Source organism: Monodelphis domestica, chromosome 8 (assembly GCF_027887165.1).
Source record: "Monodelphis domestica isolate mMonDom1 chromosome 8, mMonDom1.pri, whole genome shotgun sequence".
Taxonomy (NCBI): domain Eukaryota; kingdom Metazoa; phylum Chordata; class Mammalia; order Didelphimorphia; family Didelphidae; genus Monodelphis; species Monodelphis domestica.
Window position 1 is genome coordinate 230686036 of NC_077234.1, and position 24231 is coordinate 230710266.

The following is a 24231-nucleotide window of genomic DNA, read 5'->3' on the forward strand; positions in this document are numbered from 1 at the left end:
GGACAACTTCCTTTGCAAAGGCAGATCATAACTACCTGGGACCAAGTAGATGAGACCTTGGAAACGAACTAGAATACACTATGATTACATGACTTACTCAGAATTACATAGCTTCTAAAGGCCTGACAAGTGTGAGATGCATACTTATACCAGCACCCTAGACACTATACCACACTGTTAAATTAAAGCTATAGCAATAAAATGTCACAATATATACTCACAAGTATAAAATCATATGTTTTCCAGTTAGTCTACTTCTTTACATGTGCTCTTCTTAATTACACAGTTTCAATAATATTTTAAGCTTTTCAAAGTTTTCTCACAAAAACAATGTAAGGTAGGGCCTTGGCATATGAAAATACTTCTATTTTCTGAATGTATTAAGAAATTATCTTATGTATTAGTATTTGCTATTTACAGAGCTTGTGAACGTTGGCAAAGCACAAAAATCTATCTATCTATCTATCTATCTATCTATCTATCTATCTATCTATCTATCTATCTATCTGTCCTTACAAAAAGCCTATGAAGTAGATTACATTATTATCCTCATTTTACCGAGGCAGAAAATGAAGCTTAGGGAAGTTAAAGTACATGGGTAAACAGAGGTATGATACCATCCACTGTACTACAATATGTATATAGGGAAGTGTCAAAATCTAAGAAGGCAAATTTATTAATGCCACAAGCTGTGTCCCTTGTACCTCTCACTGATAATACTATAGAGGTATGCATATATACCTCTATATAATATATATGTATATATATTATAGAACTAGAGATCACCCAGTTTAAATGGCTCATTTTATAAATGAGGAACTGAGACACATCAAGCAAGTAACTTATCCTAGGTCGCATAAGTAAGGTCAAAGTTGGGATTCAAACCCAGATCTTCCCTCTGACTTCAAATTCAACACTTTCCAATGTATTATATTGTGAAATAAGGATGGAGGGAGATGGGTAATAATAGGACCTACCTTACAGACTGTTCATAAGGATCTAATTAGATTGCACATGTTAAGTGGTTTAAAAATATTAGAGTACTTGATAAATGTCAACTTGCATAAGAATATTCAACAGTATCAATTCTTAATAATATAGTGTAATGATAATAATTATTATGCATGGTAAATAGGTAAAGCAAAGATATTCACTTAGGTTATCACCATTTCTTAGAGAAGTTTATTTGATGAAAATAGTTGCCACAACAAAGGAGCTAAAATAGCGAAGAAATCACCACAGCCAGGCAGTTCTTTATCTTCATGCCAAGTACCTCTCTGTTTTAGAGTGCTAGCTCATTTTTAAAGCATTGCAAAGTATGGTGATAGTGGAAAACTCCAAGTACTGCCTCAAATAAGCAAAATGCAATTAAAAGAAAATGAGCCTGGCACAAAAAAAAAATCCTTGGCATTAGATCCTGCTAAACCAGATCACCCAAGAGTATTATAGAAGAAACTGGAAGGAGGACAATAATGGGTGGGAAATAGAACACATCTGCTGGGAGATCTATTTTCATCAGCAACAATAGTGGAGCTATGACATTTGGACTCAATCATCTTGGTACCCAATGTACTATGTGAAGAAATAGTAATGACACTTTGGAAGAAGGAATTAAGGAAGAACAGCTAGATCTGATCAAATACATAGAGAAGAAATTCATTTTAGATGGAATGTAATTAAAAGGAATCTCAGGAATAAATTGTCAAGATATTTGAAAGAGTGGGTTCCTCTCCATTTTAGAATTAGAAAAAAAATAATTTGGGGTACACTTCACCCAAAAATAGTGATAAAGAAGATAAAATGAACTACTGATTCATCTCTATAAAATTTTTGTTTAAACACTGGAAGTATTATTGTTCAGGGGTGTCCTTGATAAAAACTTGAGAAGGAATTAGGAGATCTTTTGCAAAAGTGGAGACCACGTAAGAGGAATGAATGATTGAAAGAGACAAGTGACTATAAGTCCAAGTTAAAAGTAAATTGAAGTCTCAACCAGGATTACAGACAGTGTGAAAGGAAATTAAGGGATGGATGTGATAAATATTGTAAAAAAGTTTGCAGATGTAATTGATAAAACTGCTATTAAGAAATATCATGAGGACTTCTGGGTAAACATGGTGGCAATCTAGATGCAGGACTCTTCCTCTCCTCACCACCTACCAATATAAACTACCTCAAAAAAACAAAACAAAAAAATCCAAATTCATATGAACTAAGGGACTCTACAGTAGGGCACAGCATTGAAGGCACATGGGATTTGGGCATTTCCAAACTATAAGGGGGTGAAAAAAGGTTCCACCAAAAAACAAGCTGATCAATCCTCTCTCACCCCACCTACAAAGTCAGAGTCAGAACCAGCACATGCTAGAATCAGTAAGTTAGGGGGGGGCACCGCAAGGACTTTGGCAGCTCACTAAGAACAACAACCTACCCCTGAGAGCAGCTAAACCTGAGATCCCAGCAGACTGAAGAGCACAGACCTTGGGTACTGCAGGGAGATAGCACAGAGAAGGGCAGCAAACAGTAGAAGCTGAAGAGCCTCCTGAGAGCAGCTAAACCTGAGATCCCAGCAGACTGAAGAGCACAGACCTTGGGTACTGCAGGGAGATAGCACAGAGAAGGGCAGCAAACAGTAGAAGCTGAAGAGACTCAAGAGGTGGCCTCAGGCAAAAATCTTGCTCCTTAGTTCCATACATAGAAAGCCTGCCATCCTCACTCAGATTTCTGACTGGAAAGGTAAGGAAAAACCACCATAGTGATGGCAAACAGTGCCCAGGGGCAACAACTTCCCAAAACCAAGAAAAACAAGAAGGCTTTGAACCTGGATAATTTTTATGGAGGAAAAATCCAGACTACAGAGGAAATAGAGGAGGAAGAAATACAAAAAATGAACTAAAACCTTCCAAAAAAATAGAAATTGGCCACAAGATTTTGAAGAATTTAAATCAGAGCTTACCAAAAGATGGAAGCATTCTGCAAAGAAACCTGGGAAATAGTCCAAAAAAGAAGAATAACAGTTTAAAGGACAAGAATGCTGAATTGGAAAAACAACTGGAAGCCATAAAAAAGCTTAGATAGACCAAACCAAAAAGGAAAATCAAAAGATAATAGCAGAAAACAAGCCTTTGAAGACCAGAATTAAGCAACTGGAAGCCAATAATTTTGAAAAACATCAAGAATTAATAAAGCAAAGTCAAAAGACTGACAAAATAGAAGAAAAAATAAAATATCTCGCTGAGAAAATGACAGATCAAGAAAATAGATCACGAAGAGAAAAAAGAGAATCATTGGTCTACCTGAAAACCCAGAAAGAAACAGAAATCTTGACACCATAGTACAAGAAATTATTCAAGAAAACTGCCCTGATGTTCTTGAACAAGGGGGGAAAATAGACATTGAAAGTTCACAGAACACCCTCTACACTAAATCCTCAAAAGACAACCCCCAGTAATTTAATTGCCAAATTCAGGAGCTTTCAAGCTAAGGAGAAAATTTTATAAGAATCCAAAAAGAGACAATTCAGATATCAAGGACCACCAATCAGGATTACACAACATCTGGCAGCTTCCACAATAAAGGAGCACAAGGTTTGGAATATGATATTCAGAAAGGCAAGAGAACTGGGTCTTCAAGCAAGGATCACTTACCCATCAAAACTGACTACATAATTCAGGAGAAAGTATGGGCATTCAACAAAATAGAAGATTTCCAAGTATTTGTAAAGTAAAGACCAGAACTAAGTGGAAAGTTTGATATACAAACACAAAAATCAAGAGAAACATGAAAAGGTAAATAAGAAAGAGAGGGGAAAGGGAAACAATTTTTTTTAATTTAAACTTCATTCTTTAAGGGCTTCAATAAGATTAAATTGTTTGTATTATTTTATGGGAAAATGTTATTTGTAACTCTCAAAAACTATATTCACTATTATATATAGTAATTAGAAGAATCATTCACAGGAAGGGATTGGGGAAATAAGTGGTATAAGATGATATAAAAAAAGAAAAAGGGAGGGAGGAAATAGAAGATGGCACCAAAAGAAACCTGAAAAAATAAGATAAATAAGATCATCTATATCATACAAAGAGGCACATGAGAAGGGGAGGGGAAGAATACTATTATAAGAAGGAGAGGAAGAGAGTGCTAATAGGTAATACTTAAAACTTACTCTCAGTGAAAGTAGTTCTGAGAGGGAAGAGCATCTATATCCATTGGGGGTATCGAATTCTATCTTACCATGCAAGGAAAGTGAAAAAGGAAAACTAAGGAGGAGAATGGGGTGGGGAACACAAAAAGGGAGGGAAAGAGAGGGGGTGGGAACTTAACAGACCCTAGAGTAATAAAGGGACGGGGTAGAAAGGGAAGCATATTAAAGGTGGGGATTAGGGGGACTGATTAAAAGCAAACCACTGGTTTAAAAATATATAGCAAAAGAAGAAAGGACAGAACTAGGAGAGGATACCAATATATTGGGGAATACACCAGTGTCAATCATAACTTTTAACATGAAAGGGATGAACTCACCCATAAAAAGAAAACAAATAGCAGAGTGGATTAGAAACCAAAATTCTACCATATGTTCATTACAAGAAATACACATGAGGCAGGTAGATACTCATAAGGTTAGAATGAAAGGTTGGAGCAAAATCTATTGGACCTCAACTGAGAAAAAGAAGGCAGGAGTTGCAATCATGATATCTGACAAAGCCAAAGTAAAAATAGATGTGATCAAAAGAGATAGGGAAGATAATTACATCCTGAAAAAGGGCAGTATAGAAAATAGGGAAATATTGGTAATCAACATGTATGCACAAAATGACATAGCATCCAAATTTCTAAAGGAGAAACTAGTGGAGTTGAAGGAGAAAATAGATATTTAAGCTATACTAGTGGGAGACCTGAACTTTCCACTACCAAATCTTGATAAATCAAATCAAAAATTAAATAAGAAAGAGGTAAGAGATGTGAATTAAATCTTAGAAAAATTAGAGTTAGTAGATTTGTGAAGAAAAATAAATAGGGACAAAAAGGAATACATCTTCATTTTAGTAACACATGGTACATTCACGAAGATTGGCCATGTACCAGGGCATAAAAACATGGCAAACAAGTGCAGAAAAACAGAAATAATAAATGCAACCTTTTCAGATCATAACATAAAAAAGTAATAATTAGTAAGGGTACATGGAGAGTCAAAAAAATTAATTGGAAATTAAATAATATGATTCTCCAAAATTGGTTAAAGAACAAATCATAAAAACAATAATTTCATTGAAGAAAATGACAATGATGAGATATCCTTTCAAAATCTATGGGATGTAGTCAAAGCAGTAATCAGGAGGAAATTTATATCCTTGAGTTCATATATCAATAAATTAGGGAGGGCAGAGGTCAAAGAATTGGACATGCAAATCAAAAAGCTTGAAAGCGAACAAATTAAAAATCTCCACATGAAAACTAAATTAGAGATCCTAAAAATTAAGGGAGAAATTAATAAAATCAAAAGGGAAAGAAATAATGAATTAATAAATAAGACTATAAGCTTGTATTTTGAAAAAAAAACAAACGAAATAGAGAAAGTACTATTCAATCTAATAAAAAAAAGGAAAGAAGAAAAACAAATTAACAGCATCACAGATGAAAAGGGAGAACTCACCTCTAATGAAGAGGAAATTAAGGCAATCATAAAAAACTATTTTGCCTGGGGGAAGCTGGGTGGCTTAGTGGATTGAGAGCCAGGCCAAGAGATGGGAGGTCCTAAGTTCAAGTCAGCTCTCAGACACTTCGAGCTGTGTGACTCTGGGCAAGTCACTTAATCCCCATTGCCTAGCCCTTACCACTCTTCTGCCTTGGATCCAATACACAATACACAATATTGGCTCCAAGGCAGAAGGTAAGGGTTTAAAAAAGAACAACTATTTTGCCTAATTTTATGGCAACAAATATGGCAATCTGGATGATATGGATGAATATTTACAAAAATATGAATTACCCAAATTAACAGAAGAAATAGAATTCTTAAATAATCCCATATCAGAAAAAGAAATTGAACAAGCCATCAAAGAACTCCCTAAGAAAAAATCCCCAAGGCCTGATGGATTCGCAAGTGAATTCTATCAAACATTCAAAGAACAACTAATATCAATATTATACAAACTATTTGACATAATAAGCAAAGAAAGAAGGAGTTCTACCAAATCCATTTTATGACACAAAAATAGTACCAATTTCAAAACCAGGCAGGTAAAAACAGAGAAAGAAAACAATAGACCAGTCTCCTTAATGAACATAGATGCAAAAATATTAAATAGAAAACTAACAAAAAGACTCCAGCAAGTCATCACGGGGGTTATTCATTATGATCAGGTGGGATTTATACCAGGAATGCAAGTATGGTTCAATATTAGGAAAACCATCCACATAATTGACCACATCAACAAGCAAACCAACAAGAACCACATGATTATCTCAATAGATGCAGAAAAAGCCTTTGACAAAATATAACACTCATTCCTATTGAAAACAATAGAAAGTATAGGAATAGAAGGACCTTTCCTAAAAATAATAAATACCATATATCTAAAACCATCAGCAAACATCATCTGCAATGGGGATAAACTAGATGCATTCCCAATAAGATCAGGAGTGAAACAAGGATGTCCATTATCACCTCTATTATTTAACATTGTACTAGAAACACTAGTAGTAGCAATTAGAGAAGAAAAGGAAATTGAAGGTATTAAAATAGGCAATGAGGATACCAAGCTATGACTCTTTGCAGATGATATGATGGTCTATTTAAGGAATTCTAGAGAATCAACTAAAAAGCTAGTCGAAATATTCAACAACTTTAGCAAAATTGCAAGGTACAAAATAAACCCACAGAAGTCATCAGCATTTCTATATCTCTCCAACACATCTTAGCAGCAAGAATTAGAAGGATCACCCTAGACAATATAAAATACTTAGGAATATATCTGCCAAGACAAACACAGGAACTATATGACCACAATTTAAAAATACTTTCCACACAATTAAAACTAGAGCTAAATAATTGGAAAAACATAAACTGCTCATGGATAGGACTAGCTAACATAATGAAAATGGCAATCCTACCCAAACTTATTTACTTATTTAGTAGCATACTCATTGATCTACCAAAAAACTTTTTTACAGAATTAGAAAAAAACACAACAAAGTTCATTTGGAAGAACAAAAGATCAAGGGTATGCAGGGAAATAATGGAAAAAAAATTGTGAAGGAAGGGAGCCTAACAGTATCAGATCTCAAACTATACTATGAAGCAATGGTCATCAAAACAATATGGTACTGGCTAAGAGACAGAAAGGAAGATCAGTGGAATAGACTTGGAGTAAGTGACCTTAGCAAGAAAGTCTATGAGAAGCCCAAAAATCTCAGCTTATGGGACAAAAATCCATTATTTGATAAAAACTGCTGGGAAAATTGGAAGACAGTGTGGGAGGGACTAGGTTTGGATCAATATCCCACACCCCACACCAAGATAAACTCAGAATGGGTGAATGGCTTGAACATAAAGAAGGAAACTATAAGTAAATCATGTTGACACAGAATAGTATACATGTCATTTGGAAAAGGAAAGTATACATACATTTGGAAAAGGAAAGATTTTAAAACCAAGCAAGACTTAGAAAGAGTCACAAAGTGTAAAATAAACAATTTTGATTACATCAAATTAAAAAGATTTTGTACAAACAAAACCAATGTAACCAAAATTAGAAAGGAAATAACTATTGGGAAACAATCTTCATAACAAAAACCTCTGACAAAGGTGTAATTACTCAAATTTATAAAGAGCTAAATCAATTGTACCAAAAAATCAAGCCATTCTCCAATTGATAAATGGGCAAGGGACATGAATAGATAATTTTCAGTAAAGGAAATCAAAACTATCAATAAGCACATGAAAAAGTGTTCTAAATCTCTTATAATCAGAGAAATGCAAATCAAAACAATTCTGAGGTACCACCTCACACCTGGCAGATTGGCTAACATGACAGCAAGGGAAAGTAATGAATGCTAGAGGGGATGTGGCAAAGTTGGGACATTAATTCTTTGGTGGTGGAGTTATGAATTGATCTAGCCATTGGAGGGCAATTTGGAACTATGCCCAAAGGGAGCTAAAAGACTGTCAGCCCTTTGATCCAGCCATAACACTGCTGGGTTTGTACCCCAAAGAGATAATAAGGAAAAAGACTTGTACAAGAATATTCATAGCTGCACTCTTTGTGGTGGCAAAAAAAAAATGGAAAATGAGGGGATAGCCTTCAATTGGAGAATGTCTGAACAAATTGTGGTATATGTTGGTGATGGAATACTATTGTGTTCAAAGGAATAATAAAATGGAGGAATTCCATGGGAACTGGAACAACCTTCAGGAAATGATGCAAAGTGAAAGGAGCAGAAACAAGAGAACATTGTACACAGAGATGGATACACTATGGTACAATCAAATGTGATGGACTTCTCCATTAGTGGCAATGAAGTGTTCCTGAACAACCCAGAGGGATCTATGAGAAAGAACATTATCCATATTCAGAGGAAAAACTGTGGGAGTAGAAACACAGAAGTAAAACAACTGCTTGATTACATGGGTTGAGGGGATATGACTGGGGAGTTAGACTCTAAATGAACATCCTAATGCAAACACCAACAACATGGAAATGGGTTCTGATCAAGGACACATGTAATACCCAGTGGAATTGCGTGTCAGCTATGGGAGGGGTTTGGGGAAGGGAGGGAGGAATAGAATATTATTTTTGTAACCAAGGAATAATGTTTGAAATTGACCAAATAAAATAAAATAAAATAAACAATATGGTACTGACTAAGAGACAGAAAGTTGGATCAGTGGAATAGACTTGGGGTAAGTGACCTTAGCAAGGCAGTCTATAATAAACCCAAATATCCCAGTTTTGGGGACAAAAATCCACTCTTTGATAAAAACTGCTCGGAAAATTGGAAGACAGTATGGGAGATATTGGGTCTAGTTCAACATCTCACATCTTACATCATGATCAACTCAGAATGGGTGAATGACTTGAATATAAAGAAGGAAACTATAAGTAAATTATGTGAGCACAGAATACTATAGTTGTCATATCTCTGGGAAATGAAAAATTTTAAGAGCAATCAAGAGTTAGAAAAAATTACAAAATGTAAAATAAATAATTTTGATTACATTAAATTAAAAAAGTTTTGTACAAACAAAACCAATGCAACCAAAATTAGAAAGGAAGCAACCAATTGGGTATGTGTTGGTGATGGAATACTATTGTGCTCAAAGGAATAATGAACTGGAGGAATTCCATGTGACCTGGAATGACCTCCAGGAATTGATGCAGAGTAAAAGGAGCAGAACCAGAAGAATACTGTACACAGAGATGGCTATGCTGTGGTACAATCGAATGCAATGGACTTCACCATTAGTGGCAAGGCAATGATCCAGAACAATTCGGAGGGACTTATGAGAAAAAACACTATCCACACATTCAGAGGAAAAACTGTGGGGACAGAAACACAGAAGACAAGCAACTGCTTGATCACATGGGTTAATGGGGATATGATTGGGGATATAGACTCTAAATGATCATCGAAGTACAAACATAACAATATGGAAATAGATTTTGATCAAGGACACATGTAAAACCCAGTGAAATGTGTTGGCAATGTGGAGAGGGGTTTGGGGGGAGGGGAGGGAAAGAACATGACACTTGTAACCAAGGATAAATATTCTAAATTGACTAAATAAAATTAAAAAATAAATAAATAAATTTTCAAATCCAAAAACAAAAAAAAAGAAAAGGAATAAAACCAGGCATATAAAAAATGAATAAAATAAATAAATAAACCATGAAATGTTCCGTAAGAGAGAGAGAGAGAGAGAGAGAGAGAGAGAGAGAGAGAGAGAGAGAGAGAGAGAGAGGATGAGCAAAAGGAGAGGTACCTTAGGATGGGAAATAAGCAAATTTCACAGTTTTCAGAAAAGGGAAAAATGGGGATTTAAAAAATCATAACCCAACCTGCTTGGCTGGCATTATAGACAAATATCTTGGAAAGATCATTAAAGAGTATGTGAAGTACCAATCACTACAACTTAACATGTGAAGATAATACAATTGGTTTTAGAGAATTCATTAGAATAAATCATGACAGATAAAACTGATTTCCTTTTATTATAGGGTTGATCAAGATAAAATAATTGACAAAAGGGGAAGGGAAACAAGAAGTCTGAAGAATATTGAAGCCCAAGGCTCTTGAGACCCAAATTGAACAGTTATTAGTTCTTAGGATTAAAAACTGAATTTATGTTTTTGGTTTTCTTGTGAGAAGATTGTAATTTGAGAGACTTCGGGGTTGTGTATTGTTATCTCAATGATGTTGTTTGCCTGAATGCCTTGGAATTGGGGAAAATTTAAAGTGGACTATAAATGGTACCAATACAGATGGGCACTTCATTTGTAGTAACACCTGTGAGCTCAAAAGAAAGTAACTGGTCTGCCATTATAAAACCAAGGTTTACCCACATGGGCTGAAAAGATGAATGGGAATCACCAGAAATGCGCAGAATTAGATGCTTCCAACCTGTGTTGGAAATTTTAACATCCCAACAGGTTTTGGTCATATATTTATGGGGCAAGGTTTTTTTGTAGTCCTGAGTTGCACGTGGGAACTGAAGAGAAATGCAAGGTTAATTCAAAACGTACTAGAACATGGCCTCCATACACAGCGTCTTTTTTTCCTCTGGAGGCTCTCAGGGACTTCTGCTCTTGGTAGCTTTTCATAAAATGATATTTCTTTTTTTTAATTAATTAATTAATTTAGAATATTTTTCCATGGTTATGTGGTTCCTGTTCTTTCCCTCCCCTCATCCCATCCCCCTCCCATAGTCAAGAAGCAACTCCATTGGGTTTTACATGTGTCATAGAATGATGGTTCTTATTGTTAATCTTGTAGCACTCACAGAAACACTAAACCATAGTGGTACCAAATCTTTACTCAAAGCACATGTGACCTTTTGTCTTGGGAATCAAGGTACAATATGTATATATATATAGACACCTGAGTCTTTTAAATTGATGTTGCAATGTGAGGCCATTCACTTTCATTTTCATCACCACTAGTTGTTCCATTTAATCCCGACAACTGGTTTTTCAGAGCCTGATTTGGCTGCTTTTATGAGTTTTTGAAGAGTGTTTACTTGACACGGTTGGGGAACCTGAGTTTGGGGAGTGCAATAGGAAGATTTTTAAAAGGTTGACTATTGGAGGAATTTTGGGGGGTAGCTGAATGTCTTAAAAGAGTTTGGTTTTAATCCTTTAAACATGTCATTATCAGCTATGAGTCCTACACTAAAGTGTGCTTTCTTCGTAAATCTCTGTGGTTTCTGATGTAAAGCCAGAAAGACATATCAAAGGCAGCCTTTCTTACTTATTTTAATAATATAAATAATAATATACATAAATAATATAAATTATTTTTTTCATGTTTCCATTTTTCAATTCATTCTCTGGAAGTGAATATTCACAAGTTATTCTACAAATATTAAATCTAAAGCTGTATATAATGTTCCTTGGTTCTTTTCATTTCTCAAGTTTTTTAATTAATATTCTCATGGATTCTTAAGGTACATTAATATTCCTTCACAATAAAATATCACAATTTGTTTAGTCATTCTGCAATTGATGGATATCTCCTCAATTTCCACGTCTTTGTCTCCACAAAAAGAACTGCTATAAATATTGTAGAACACATAGGTGAATGCAAATATGTTTTGGTAATCTTCGTGGATGGGTATTGAAAAAAGGTGGAACACAATTCTACTGCTGTGAAATATTTATCAGTAGTAGCAATAGAGGAAATAATAGTTGATGGACTTGGAACAATAGGGTGTCTTTTGATGACATGATTATTAATAACCCTTAAATCTTGAACAAATCAACAAACGAGCTTTCCATTTTCATCTAATTTTCATTTTTAATAGGCAAGATAGGTGTATTATATTCTGATTTGCATGGGATTATTATTTTCTGATTAATTAAAAAATTTATCACTGGGCTAATTCCTTCTATTGTTTTTTTTGATAATGGATATTGAAGAATGGACAGAGGTGGGCCACCTCTTGTTCTAATTTGAACCAGAGCAGCTATTTTAAGTAGGCCTACATTGATAAAAGATGTAGCCCAGAGAGATTTGGGGGCAGCTGGGTAGCTCAGTGGATTGAGAGTCAGGTCTAGAGATGGGAGGTCCCCGGTTCAAATCTGGCCTCAGACACTTCCTAGCTGTGTGACCCTGGGCAAGTCACTTAACCCCCATTGCCTAGACCTTACCACTCTTCTGCCTTGGAGCCAATACACAGTATTGACTCCAAGATGGAAGGTAAGAGTTTAAAAAAAAAGTTGGGAGTTTTATCCATCTCCTGACTATCTAGAAAGAATACAGGTAACAAATTTAGAGATTCATCAAGTAAGTCTAATGTAATATCATCATGATTACATATTATCATGGCTATTAATTTACACAAAAGATCTCTCCCCAATAAATTCATAGGGGAGTTAGGCAGTAGAAGGAATTAATGTTCCAAAGATAAAGGTCCAACAGGCACCATTTGTGGTGAAAGCCTTTCAGGCTGTCAGAGATGCTACAAACCCCCCTCCCCCTGCCCACACACAGAGAGAGAGAGAGAGAGAGAGAGAGAGAGAGACAGAGAGAGAGAGAGAGCATTAATAGAGCCAATAGAATTACAATTAGAATCAGGTGTACTCACCAGTACAGATCTTGATGTTCCAGTATCTAGAAGACAATCATATAACGTATTTCCAACTTTCAGTGTTACATGTGGTTCATTGCTATCCAGGAAAGAATGGACTGAGATGACTGGTGTAATTATATCAGTGTCTGGAAGATCAAATGTTTCAATCTTTGATTCCATAAACCTTAAGAGGTACTGGGGATAAGGAAGGGTTGGTAACAGGGAATGGAGAAGGTGAAAAGATAGAGAGTCTCTAGAGGACTGGAGGGTTAAAATGGAGGAATACCCTCTGTGGCTGAGAGGCTGTCTTTGAAATTTCCTTTCACTCAATCCACAAGAGAGGTACCCTGGGTAAGGTTAGGTTAATGATGACAGGACCAGTGTCCTTGAGAGAACTTCTAGGGACTAGTGGAGGCTTGACTAGTAGTTGAACCCCAGGGTTTCCCCTTGTCAGGCAAACAGACTTACTGTTGGCTCTCATTGTTTCACTTAGGCTATTGGCTATCTTAGCCACCAGCCTCTTGTTCTTTGTTCTCCCTTCAATATGAATCTGACTGCTATTTTCAATTTCTTAAGTAGTTTAATACTTTTAGTAAATCAAGAAAGGGGAGAGGTTTGAGGGAAGCAGAGACCCTACTGGGTTTCTAGTTTTCTTCAGCTGAGCCAAAATGTCTCAGCTTAAACTTATCTATCTTCTTCTTAGCTAACCAATGTCTCTCTCCTACCTTAACAAGTGGCAAGTGTCCTTCTTGGGAAGGTCAAGGTATAGAAAGGATCTTCAGGGTGACCCCCTGAAGTTAAGGGATACTCCCCTTCTCAGCAGTTGTTGTCTGTTCTTCCTGTAATGGATGCTCTCAAACATATAGGAACCTTTTTCTTCTGGGTAAGGGAAATGGAGGCAAAATTTTCCACAGGTTGGGATATAGAGCTCCAATTCTTTGCTCCACACTCAGCCAAGTTCAGAGGGCAAAGACCCTTCCATTAGCACTTTCTCCCACAATCCCCTTCTCTCACTCTGTCACTCCCCCTTCACATCACATTCCAACCACTGTCTGCTCCACCTCAGTGGGAAGAAATGTAAAAGCTTGATTCACAGTTTTCCTTTCCACACTCTCAAACCTTCATAAAGGTCTGTGTGCACCTCTCTGAGATTCCTCTTGTTGAGGAGGATTTACATTTTGGATATTGTGTGAATATGCCCCATTTTGGATATATTGTAACATATCATTTGCCTCATTTGGATTATTGTTTCTATCATTCCCATAATTTCCATAGCTTTTATTTCTGTAATTATTTCTGTTGTTATTATTATTCCTAAAATATTTGTTTTCCTAGAATAGTTGTTCCTAAAGTTTCCACCATTATTTCTAAAATTATTGAATATTTGAGTCCAGCAACTGCAATTTTAACATTAGGTGTCCCCTTTTTCCACATAAGTGACACATAGGTCTCTGGTTTGTAGATTCTTCCACAGGAGCTATAGCTACCCCATAATATCTCTTTTTTCCAGTTTTCTCTTTAATACTTTTATTTCCTTTCTTTATGCTTCCACTAAATCACTATCATCATCATCTTTCCTTTTATGTCCATTATATACATATACTGCCACTCTTCTTAATTCATCAAGGCCCATGTTTGACCACTTAGGACAACTGGTTTTAAAACAGTCCTTGACCACCCTGCTACATTTTTTCACGAACTGCCTTCTCAATTGTCTAACATCCCTTTCTCTGCCCAAATCTAGGTCTATATATCTTCCTCCCAGCTCTACAAGTTGGTCCATGATCTGTGAAGGATTCTCTCCAAGTTCATGTTTTAGTTTTTCAAATTTTGTCCAGGTATCCAGTCTATCAGAACATACTCTCATTGATTTGAGTATTGCCTCCCTAGCTTGACATAATATCGTGTAGTTGTATTCATCATTAAAATCCCATTAGGGGTCTATCAAAGGCCAGCAAACTGCTCCCATTCCCCTGGCCTCATTATTAGTAAGTGTAATAACCTTATTATTTTCCCTTTTTGTTAACAATTTGTCTAGCAACTGCTCAAAGTCAGTTCAGGTTGGATCAAATTGTTGGCATATGTTTTCCAGCTTTTTGATAACATATATTGACTCCTCCTCAAAAGAAGGGGTGTTCTGTTTAAATCCCTCAATATCCTGAGGGGTAAATGGTCTTTGATGTCTTATATTAACTAGCTCTTTTGGGTAATTGGTTGGTACTTCTCTAAAGGGGAGTAGGCTTGTATCTTCTTTCTTTGGGGTTTTTGCTTTAGATGCCTTAGTATAAGAAGTAGGAACAGTAGAAGAGTCAGGCTGGCTAAAGTGAGAGATAGTTTCATTCAGTTGAGGAATAGTTTTGGCCATCTGAGATACAATCTTCAAGGTATGCAACTCTAGTTTCCATTAAGCTATCTTTCAGCTGCTTCTTTTTCTTAGAGAGAACTAGACAAAATATTTGATAAAGTTGGTATCCTTGCAGAAATCCTGACAAAATGAATAATTTCAGAAAAGGTAATAACCAGAGACAATCTAAAATTGTGAGATGTAACATCTCAGTAAAGTTCCCCAGGAGTGGGAGTTGTTTGAGATAGATTGGAAACTCTTCCTTCACTACATGTACCATGATATCTAACACCATGGTTAATTGCCTAAAAATTTCCTACATTTCTACCTTTTGGGCCTATTCTTGAAAAGTAGGGATAGTAAGAAGTGAGGAACAGAAGATTAACAGATTGATCAAACTCCTAACTGGCTCACCAGACTTGTAAGGGTTAATTGAGTGCCAATCAAGCACAAGGTCAGAGACCTGATGGGGTTGATGAAAATTTTGGGCCATGACAAGAGGACTTGAACTCATTTGGGGTTCGAGGTTGAAGTTGTTTAACATGTGTTAAAGGCAGGTCTTCCTTGTTCCACATTCTACTAATTATCTCAAATTTGGCTCCTATAATCTAGTCCCTTTTCATAGTGTGGCAAACTTTATGTAGTCCTGGCTACTGATTGGGTAAATGCTTAATGCTTAAATCATTTTAATTGGGCCCTGATTCACAGACTCATTATAGATTTATTTTTCCTTTACTTGAAATTTTTATACATAAGACTTTGATAGTCTATATTTCATCTAGGAATTGTCTTTTTTTATTTGGATTTTTTTATGTTTTTTATTTCTCTTGTCAATTGATTCATATACGTCATAACTCAGCCATGCATCCCTAAATGATCCCTGTGTTTTTCAATCACCCTCTTCAGGGTACATATTATTATTTTAAATTGAAAAGTTTAAGTTCCTTTTGAGAAAGAAATTTTAGGTTAAGAAACTTGCTACCTCTCCAAATCCAGAAAGTGAACTGTTTGGAGAAGACACCATGAAGATGCCTCCACAGACCACACGCTGCCCCAGAAGATCCAGAGTGAACTTTGGGATGTGGTGATTTGAACTGTTTGAGTTTGAATGCATTTGTTTTATATGTATACTTTTATGCTGAAAGGGAAATACGTGCCCCCAACTGGCTTTTTGTCAATGCACCTGGCAATTGTTGATTTTGTCCTCTTTTCCTCTTATCCTCAAATTATTGTAATTTCCTAGCTGACAAGACCCATTGGAGAGACTAGTCTTTCTCAGGCCTCAGGGGAAAATGTAAAAATGGAGATTTTGAACCCTAGACTTCAATACCCAGAAGTCCTTGGTATTTCCCAGAATTCCCTATAATCTCACCTGAGTCACCACTTTGGAGAGATCACAATTGGTATTTAACTGGAAGTAACACCTCCCACGGGCTTCTTTTCTTCCATTACAATGATGTAGCAAGTATAGTGGTAAGCTAAGCGCAGGGATTTTGAATGGGCTAATCATGTGGTTTTTATTTTGTATCCTTGATTTCTAATAATTCTTAATAAGCCTCATAAAATATAATATTTTTATTATTAGAGATATAATTTAATTTTTACAATTGGTAGAAGTTTGACAAAAGTGAGGAGAGCAGTTTAATCAAACAGTTTAATTTGAGAAGAAGTACAGATAGAAAATAGAAAGGAAGAAAGAGAGAGTATTACTCTAATACCTTATTACTATACCTAAATCCCTAATCCTAACTAAAATGTCTAAAAAAACCACTCTAACTATCTTCAAGGACAGGTTCTTCTGCCTGGCCAGGCCAGGCCTAATCTAATCTACTCTACATATAAATTTATTCACTAACTACCTACTTATACTAATAAACATGCATCCCCTATGAATTCCTTAAATCCGTTTTTTTTCTCTATCCCAATGATCAGTGGTCAAAACTTTCAGAGGCAAAGAGACAGAGAACTTGTTCCCTCAAGGTCCAGAAACCAAAAGCCCTCAACTGCCAACTGATTCCTTCTTTATATATCTTGTCATCTAGGTAATATAATCTTCAGCTCTCCCACACAGACTCCTGTCAACTTAGCTCTTCCTGTCTCTTAATGAGATAGAGGGGGAAATTAAGAAAATCTCTTTTTACAGTTCTTTTCCTTTTCCCTGATCTCCTTGGGAATCCAATCTAGTGAATAATCAATTTCTTTTTTCCCAATAGCCTGGATCCATCCTTTTATCAAAACAAGATTACGATAATGTTTCATTACTGTTTATTGTTATGTCTATCCTGTTCCATTGATCTACTTTTCTATTTCTTAGTAACAGATAGTTTTGGTAGTTGCTGCTTTATAATATAGTTTAAAATCTGGATCTGCTAAAACTTCCTTCAATTATTTTCATTAATTCTTTTTTTATTCTTGATCTTTTGTTCTTCCAAATAAATTGTTATTATTTATTATTGCTCAATCAAATAACTTTTTGTTAATTTTGTTGGGATGGCATTATATAAGTATTTTAGGTAGATTTTCATTTTAATTATATTTGCTCCACCCATGCATAAAGAATTAATATATTTCCAATTTTTTGGATCTGAATTTATTTGTGTAAAAATGTTTTATAATGCTGTTCGTGTAGTTCCTAGATTTGTTCCAGCAGTTTTACTCCCAGTTATTTTATTCTATCTGTGGTTATTTTAAAGGCAGAATCTCTTTCTGTCTCTTCTTGCAGGAAACTGTGAGTAAAATATAAAGATGGTGATGATGTATTTCGGTTTACCATTGGGATCTCTTTCAAAGGAAGAATACAAATAGAAGTACAGCAATGCCAACAAAGCTTGGGATCCACCAAAATGAGAAGGTTCCTCTTCAAAAGTTTTAGGTAAGATAATATTAAAGAAATAGCTTGAAAACTTTCAGGCAGATTTGATTTTGGGGGATTTCTTAAGAATTTTGATGTGATTTTTAGTATTACAAGTTCAAAATTTTAGTTTTCTCAATTCATCCAGGGCTTATAACCAGTCATTGAAAAAGTAATTGAAAACCAAGCCCTTCTTTCAGAGAGAATAAAATCTAATTGAATTTATTATTGAACCAACAATTCTGAGTAGTAGCAATAACTAATATTTTCATAATGCTTTCAAGTTTACAAAGCACTTTCTTTACAAAAAATTGAATGAGGTCAGTAGTAAAAGCACAATTATTCCTATATGAGAGATGAGGAAACTGAGGTTCAGAGAGATGAAATTATTTGCCCACAGTCACACCAGGTCTTCTAGAATCTGGCTCCTGGAAGCCAGATCTTCTGACACGATCTACTTTCCTTTCTGCTACATGAAAAATGTTCTTGAAGAAAAATGCTGTTCTAGGTACTTCAGGGGGGTGGGGGGTGGGAAATAATATATAGTCCTTGTCCTCAGAGATCTCACAATTTAGTGACAGAAGATAAGATATGCAGACTTAGAGAAACAGTATAGTATAGTGGACAGGGTGAAAATCTGAACCTGAGTACTGCCTCCAGTACATACTAGCTCTGTAACCATAGGCAAGTCATTTTCTCTATTCAGTCTCAGTAGGAGCTGATTCTTTTGAGGATCAAATAAGTATATGTAAGTTTGTGTGTGTGTGTGTGTGTGTGTATACACACACATGTGTATATGTACTTAGTTTTTTTCACACACACACACATTAGATACATACTGAAGTAATTGAGAAGATTAGAACACCAAGAGAATTGAGTAAACTACACTGACTTTGACTTAATTCTGGAAGTAGATTAGTTTCTATTCAATTCTGGGTCTAGTCTCAATTCTATCTTGTGAGAAAATTTTATTCAATCATGGGAATTGGGAGAAAATCTTATTGTATCATTTGAATCTACCCCGGCATGGCTGGTAACCTGGACCACCTGGACGAAATGTTTAGAAAACCTTTACTAAGAACCTGGGCTATGCTGACCAAAACACAGGCAGACTCAAAGACTGATACAAGCAATTTTCTCACAATTGTACATCCTAAGCAACCCATATGTCTCATCTGTAATTGGCCTTGTACTGATGTCACATGCTTTCCATTTTCCTTTTATTGTAGACAGACATTTGAGAGGAGTGGGACACCATTTTTTCTGAATTCCAGGACTTATACCCGTTCATTCTCCTCCTCCCACATAGAAAAGTCCCTAATCTTTTCCTCATCAGAAATCAGATTACTTAATGTTATATTATTTTCTTTTTAATTGGCCTTATTTGATTAATTGTTTTTAATGTATAAAATTTATTGTCCTCCCTCCACATCAGTATTAAGGGTCTAGCCCTAAATTGAGGAAGGAACTTGATCCTTATTGGTTAGGCAATGGGCATGCATATGGACATATCAATATGTTCAGAAGATCAAACCTTTGTTTCCTCGATTATTTCATCTTACACTCACCAAAATACATATATACATACATAGAAGGTGACTCCAAAATCTTACTGCAGGTTTGTGTTAAAACTATTCTAGGACTTTCAAGCATCTTTGTGTGCAGTATATGTGAGAGATTGTATTTGTGTATATTTAAACACTACTTAGTACTTAAAACACTACTCAGTACCCAAATACATCAAATCCTTTATTTGGCATTTAAAACCTTTCATTGCCTCATTACCTCCTTCCTTTTCAGTCTTCTTAGATTTACTGTGTACTGTGGAATCCAGTGACATTGGCCTCCTTTTTGTTTCTCCCAGAAGACACTACATTTCCCAACTCTGAGAATTTTTACTGACTGTCTCCCTGGAATGGTCTTCCTCCTTATCTCTTTCTCCTGGCTTCCCTAGGTTATTTCAAGTCCCAGAAAAAAATACCTTTTACAAGAAGCCTTTCCTTATTTCTCTCAATGCTAGTTCCTCCCCTCTAATAACTATCACCAATTTATTCTTTATGTAGCTTGTTTATTATTTGTTTATATGTTATCTCCCTCAACTGTGAACTCCTTGAGAGAAGACTTTTTTATTGTTTTTTGAATCTCCAGCATTTGACTGACTGACATAAAAAAAAAACCAACAACACAATATATGGTACTACAGTGCCTTTACATGTGAAATAAAAATCTATAGATATAGTGATACCAGTTTTTTCCTAAGGCCTTTTGATGAATTTTAAGCTCATTTTATGACTTATGACATGTGAAACCATAACTTCGACAGTAAAAGTAAATGGAATAAAGATGAATATAAATAGAAATGAGAATTTCACAGTTGTGAGAATAATCTAGGTTGACTTTAAACATGACAGTTTGGACAGAAATGTTTTATTATTTCTTCTTAAGTAAACTCGTGCTGAAAATTTAAGCATATAAAATAAAATTCTATGCCCTATTTAATGATAGATATATAATACATGAGTGTATGGAAAAACATGGAAATCAATTGCATAAATATTTAAAATCTTATTAGCTATGATAAAATCTCATCACTTAGATGAAAGGCAGACTTGCTCAGTCACAGATAGTCAATTCATTCAAATAGGGAGATATTTTTCTCCCTATTTTATTCAAAACAACTAATATTTTAAAATATCCAGATGTTTTTACATTATGCAACAGATGAATACATTTAAAATCATCAAAGAAAAATTATCCCAAAACTAGTCATAACATTTTAACGCATAGTACAGGACATTTTCAGAACTTAGAACAATTGAATATTGCAGACACTCAAATCTTTGTTGAAAGACTGAATTAATGAATTTGCAGGGAAATACTCTGGATAGCACTCTACCCCATCAGAAGGAAATATGCAAACTATGTGTTGTAGTATAATTCATCCAGTAATAAAGAACCTTAAAATGCAAATCACAGAGACAAGGAAGTCTGTTGTTCTGTCCTTTTAGTGTATCTAACTTTCAGCAACCCTATTTGGGATTTTCTTGGCAAATACATTGGAGTGGCTTGCCATTTCCATCTCTAGCTCATTTGACACATGAGGAAACTGAAGCAAGCAGGATTAAGTGACTTTCTCAGAGTCAAACAGCTGGGATCTTTGTTGGGATCTGAACACTGGTCTTCCTGATTCCAGACACTGCACTACTGCTAATGAAGCAGAGAAGAATATTCAACATATGGACTCAGTTAACCTCTTTTATACAGAAAGAACTAAGGTTAAGTATGAAATCAATTCTTTTCTCTATCTTTGTCATTTAGGGCAAAGAATACTGGACATAAAATCATAGACTTGGGCTCAAATCAGGGCTCAAATAATTTATTACTTGTGTGACCAAAAGCAAGTCACTCAAATTCTATAGAGTTCCATTTCACCATCTGTAATATCAGGGCTGGACTAGAAGATCTTCTAGTTTCTTCTAGTTTGAAATCTATGATATTCCCTCTCTCCATTTTCCTTACCTTCCTACTCATCTTCTTTTCAGGGGAGGAAGAGTGCACTCTGATGTTCAATTGAATATCACTATAAACTCTAGGATCTGAACGTGGAAAGGACCTATAAGGAATTCATTATTGTTGTTGTTATTCAGTTCTGCCCAAGTCTTCATGACCCCATTTGGGGTTTTCTTGGCAAAGATACTGGAGTGCTTTGTCATTTCCTTCTTCAGCTCATTTGACAGATGAAGAAACTGAAGCAACAGGCTTAAGTGACTTGTCCAGTGTCACATAGCTAGTAAGTACCTGAGGTCACATTTGAACTCAAGACAATGTCTTCCCACCCTGTCTCTTATGAGATCACAAAATGGGTTGCTTCCCTTGGGGAACCTTAAAAACAATTAACTATAACAACAACAACAAATTAACAACAATTGTTGTCTTCCTGTAAATATTTACATCAAGTCAATATAATGAGCACTATATTTTAACATTGAGGATCTGTGGCTCTGAAGTCATTATTATATAAGGCATTAGTTTTACTTGGTGAGAGATACCATAATGGCTATGATCTGATTTTTCTTTAATTCACTATTTTGAGAACAAAAGGTCCATAAGGGCACTCTCATTTCCCAGCATAACAAGGAGTTAATTCCATACAGGAAATAAAAGACTGTAATTACATCCATTTTAGCTGAAAGGATTAGTTTTCCAAAGCCTGAAAAACTGCATACATGACTAGTTTTAGCTACTCTTTCCAGATTTCTGCTCAGGGCAGATCCTATGGGAAAGTCATAGCCTAATATTTCTGAAAAGAAAAAAAAATCCTTGGCTCTCCATCTTTTCTTAGTTCATGCCAAGAAAAGGCATCAGGTGACTAATGCTTACAATCTACTTCCATGATATTTTCCCTATGCTTTTCTTCTAGCTGCTCTCTCTGTACCTTCTCCTTTTCTTGGCTTAGAGTTAACATTCATTCCACTCTCTCTGCCAAAACTTCTACTGCCTGAAATTCTTCTTCTTCATTAACTTGAACTCTTCAAGAGAAGGTGATCAATGGATCTAAAAGTATTATTATTTATATACCAACTAGCAACAAATTACTTAATTGGTCAGCCTCATTGCCACCTTCTGTAAAATGGAGATATCTTTTTTACAAAACTCACAAGTCTATTATGAAGCACTTACATGTATTTGTGAAGCTTTAAAAAAAGTTTTTTTTAAAAACCCTTACTTTCTATCTTAGAAACAATAAGGAAAGGTCTGAGGTCATATTTGAACCCAGGACCTCCTGTCTCTAGGTCTGTCTCTCAATCCACTGAGCTACCCAGCTGCCCCTTATAAAACTTTTTCCTTTTTCTTTCTCTTCTCTCTCTCTTTTTTTTTTTGCAAATTTTAAAGCATTGTATAAAGGCTAAGTTAATACTAGGATTTGTGTTTTCACAATATATCAAAAAGTTGGTAGAATCACAAACTAAGCATAGAACCAAAGAGGTGGAAGGGATCTGTGGTTATCTAGTCTATTTCCCTCATTTTACCTAAAAGGAAAATGAGGGCCAGGAAATGACTAATCCAAAGCCATACAGAGTGGGATACTGGTAAATGTTTAAGAACTATAGCTGTTGTTTAGTCATTTCAGTCAAGGCCAACTCTTCATGACCCTGTTTGTGGTTTTGTTGGCAAAAAACCTTGAGTGCTTATCCATTTCCTCCTCTAGTCTGTTCTACAGATGAGGAAACTAAGATAGACAGAGGCTGAGTGAGTTACTTAAGGTCACACAGCTAGTTAATGAATGGGTCTGGTCTTGAATTCAGATCTTCATGACTCTGGGTCCATGTGCTCTATCTCCTATACTACCCAGCTGCCTCTGCTTCATAACATGACTGCTGGCTCAGCACCCACTCACCCTATCTATCACTTTAGTACTCTCACATAGGGATATGAAAAGTCATTCTCACAAGACTTAGGAACTTTGCTTTATAGTTCTTTTTAAGTATGCCTTTTGCCATAACATTTTCTATTTGAGAAATTTTAAAAAATAGAACAAAAAACACAACCATGAGTCCCTACAGCAATTTGTTGAGTGTCGTTTAAAATCCTTTGAAGCTAATAAGGGCAAAAAGAGAAAAAGGCTGTTTAGGTAACATATGACATTCCTCTGGTGCAAGTCATGGTAAAGTCTCATTCTTATGGATTCGAATTGTTGCCCATGACAAAACAGAGCTCTTATGGATGTGAGGACAGATTCACCATCCATAGGGACCAATCATTTTGCCATGGAAAAGAGTTTGTCCAACCTGTCTATGAGCTATAGAACAATCATAGGAAGATGGTACAAATAAGGACAATGTAACAGAACTTACAGCTAATAACCAAAACATACTAACTGAAGGTAACATTGTGTAACAGAACATCTTAGATTCAATTAGATTAACATGTAAACTTAAAGCAAAATCAAATTCAAAAATAAACAAGCAACAAATACAATATGTGTGACAGGATACAATCACTCAGTGTCAGTGGAAGGTACCCATTTACATGCAAGTAATAAATCCAAGAGTCCTTTTCTCTAATTCTAACAACTGTTAGAGTAGTTTGCTGGAAATTCTTTATATACACCTTGTCTCCTGGGTGTAGATCTGTATTTAAGATTGCATTACATAGACTTCTTCACTGGTTCTGAGGAAGAAGAGTGATAAGGGTAAGGCAATGGGGATTAAGTAATTTAATTTGCCCAGAGTCACAAAGCAAGAA

At 35.5% G+C, this 24231-nt stretch overlaps 1 protein-coding gene across 1 annotated transcript in view; it reads right to left on the reverse strand.

Moving 5' to 3' along the window:
* The window catches only part of ARHGAP6 (Rho GTPase activating protein 6), a 675128-nt gene that overhangs the window by 524636 nt on the left and 126261 nt on the right, over positions 1 to 24231 (reverse strand). The window lies entirely within an intron of this gene.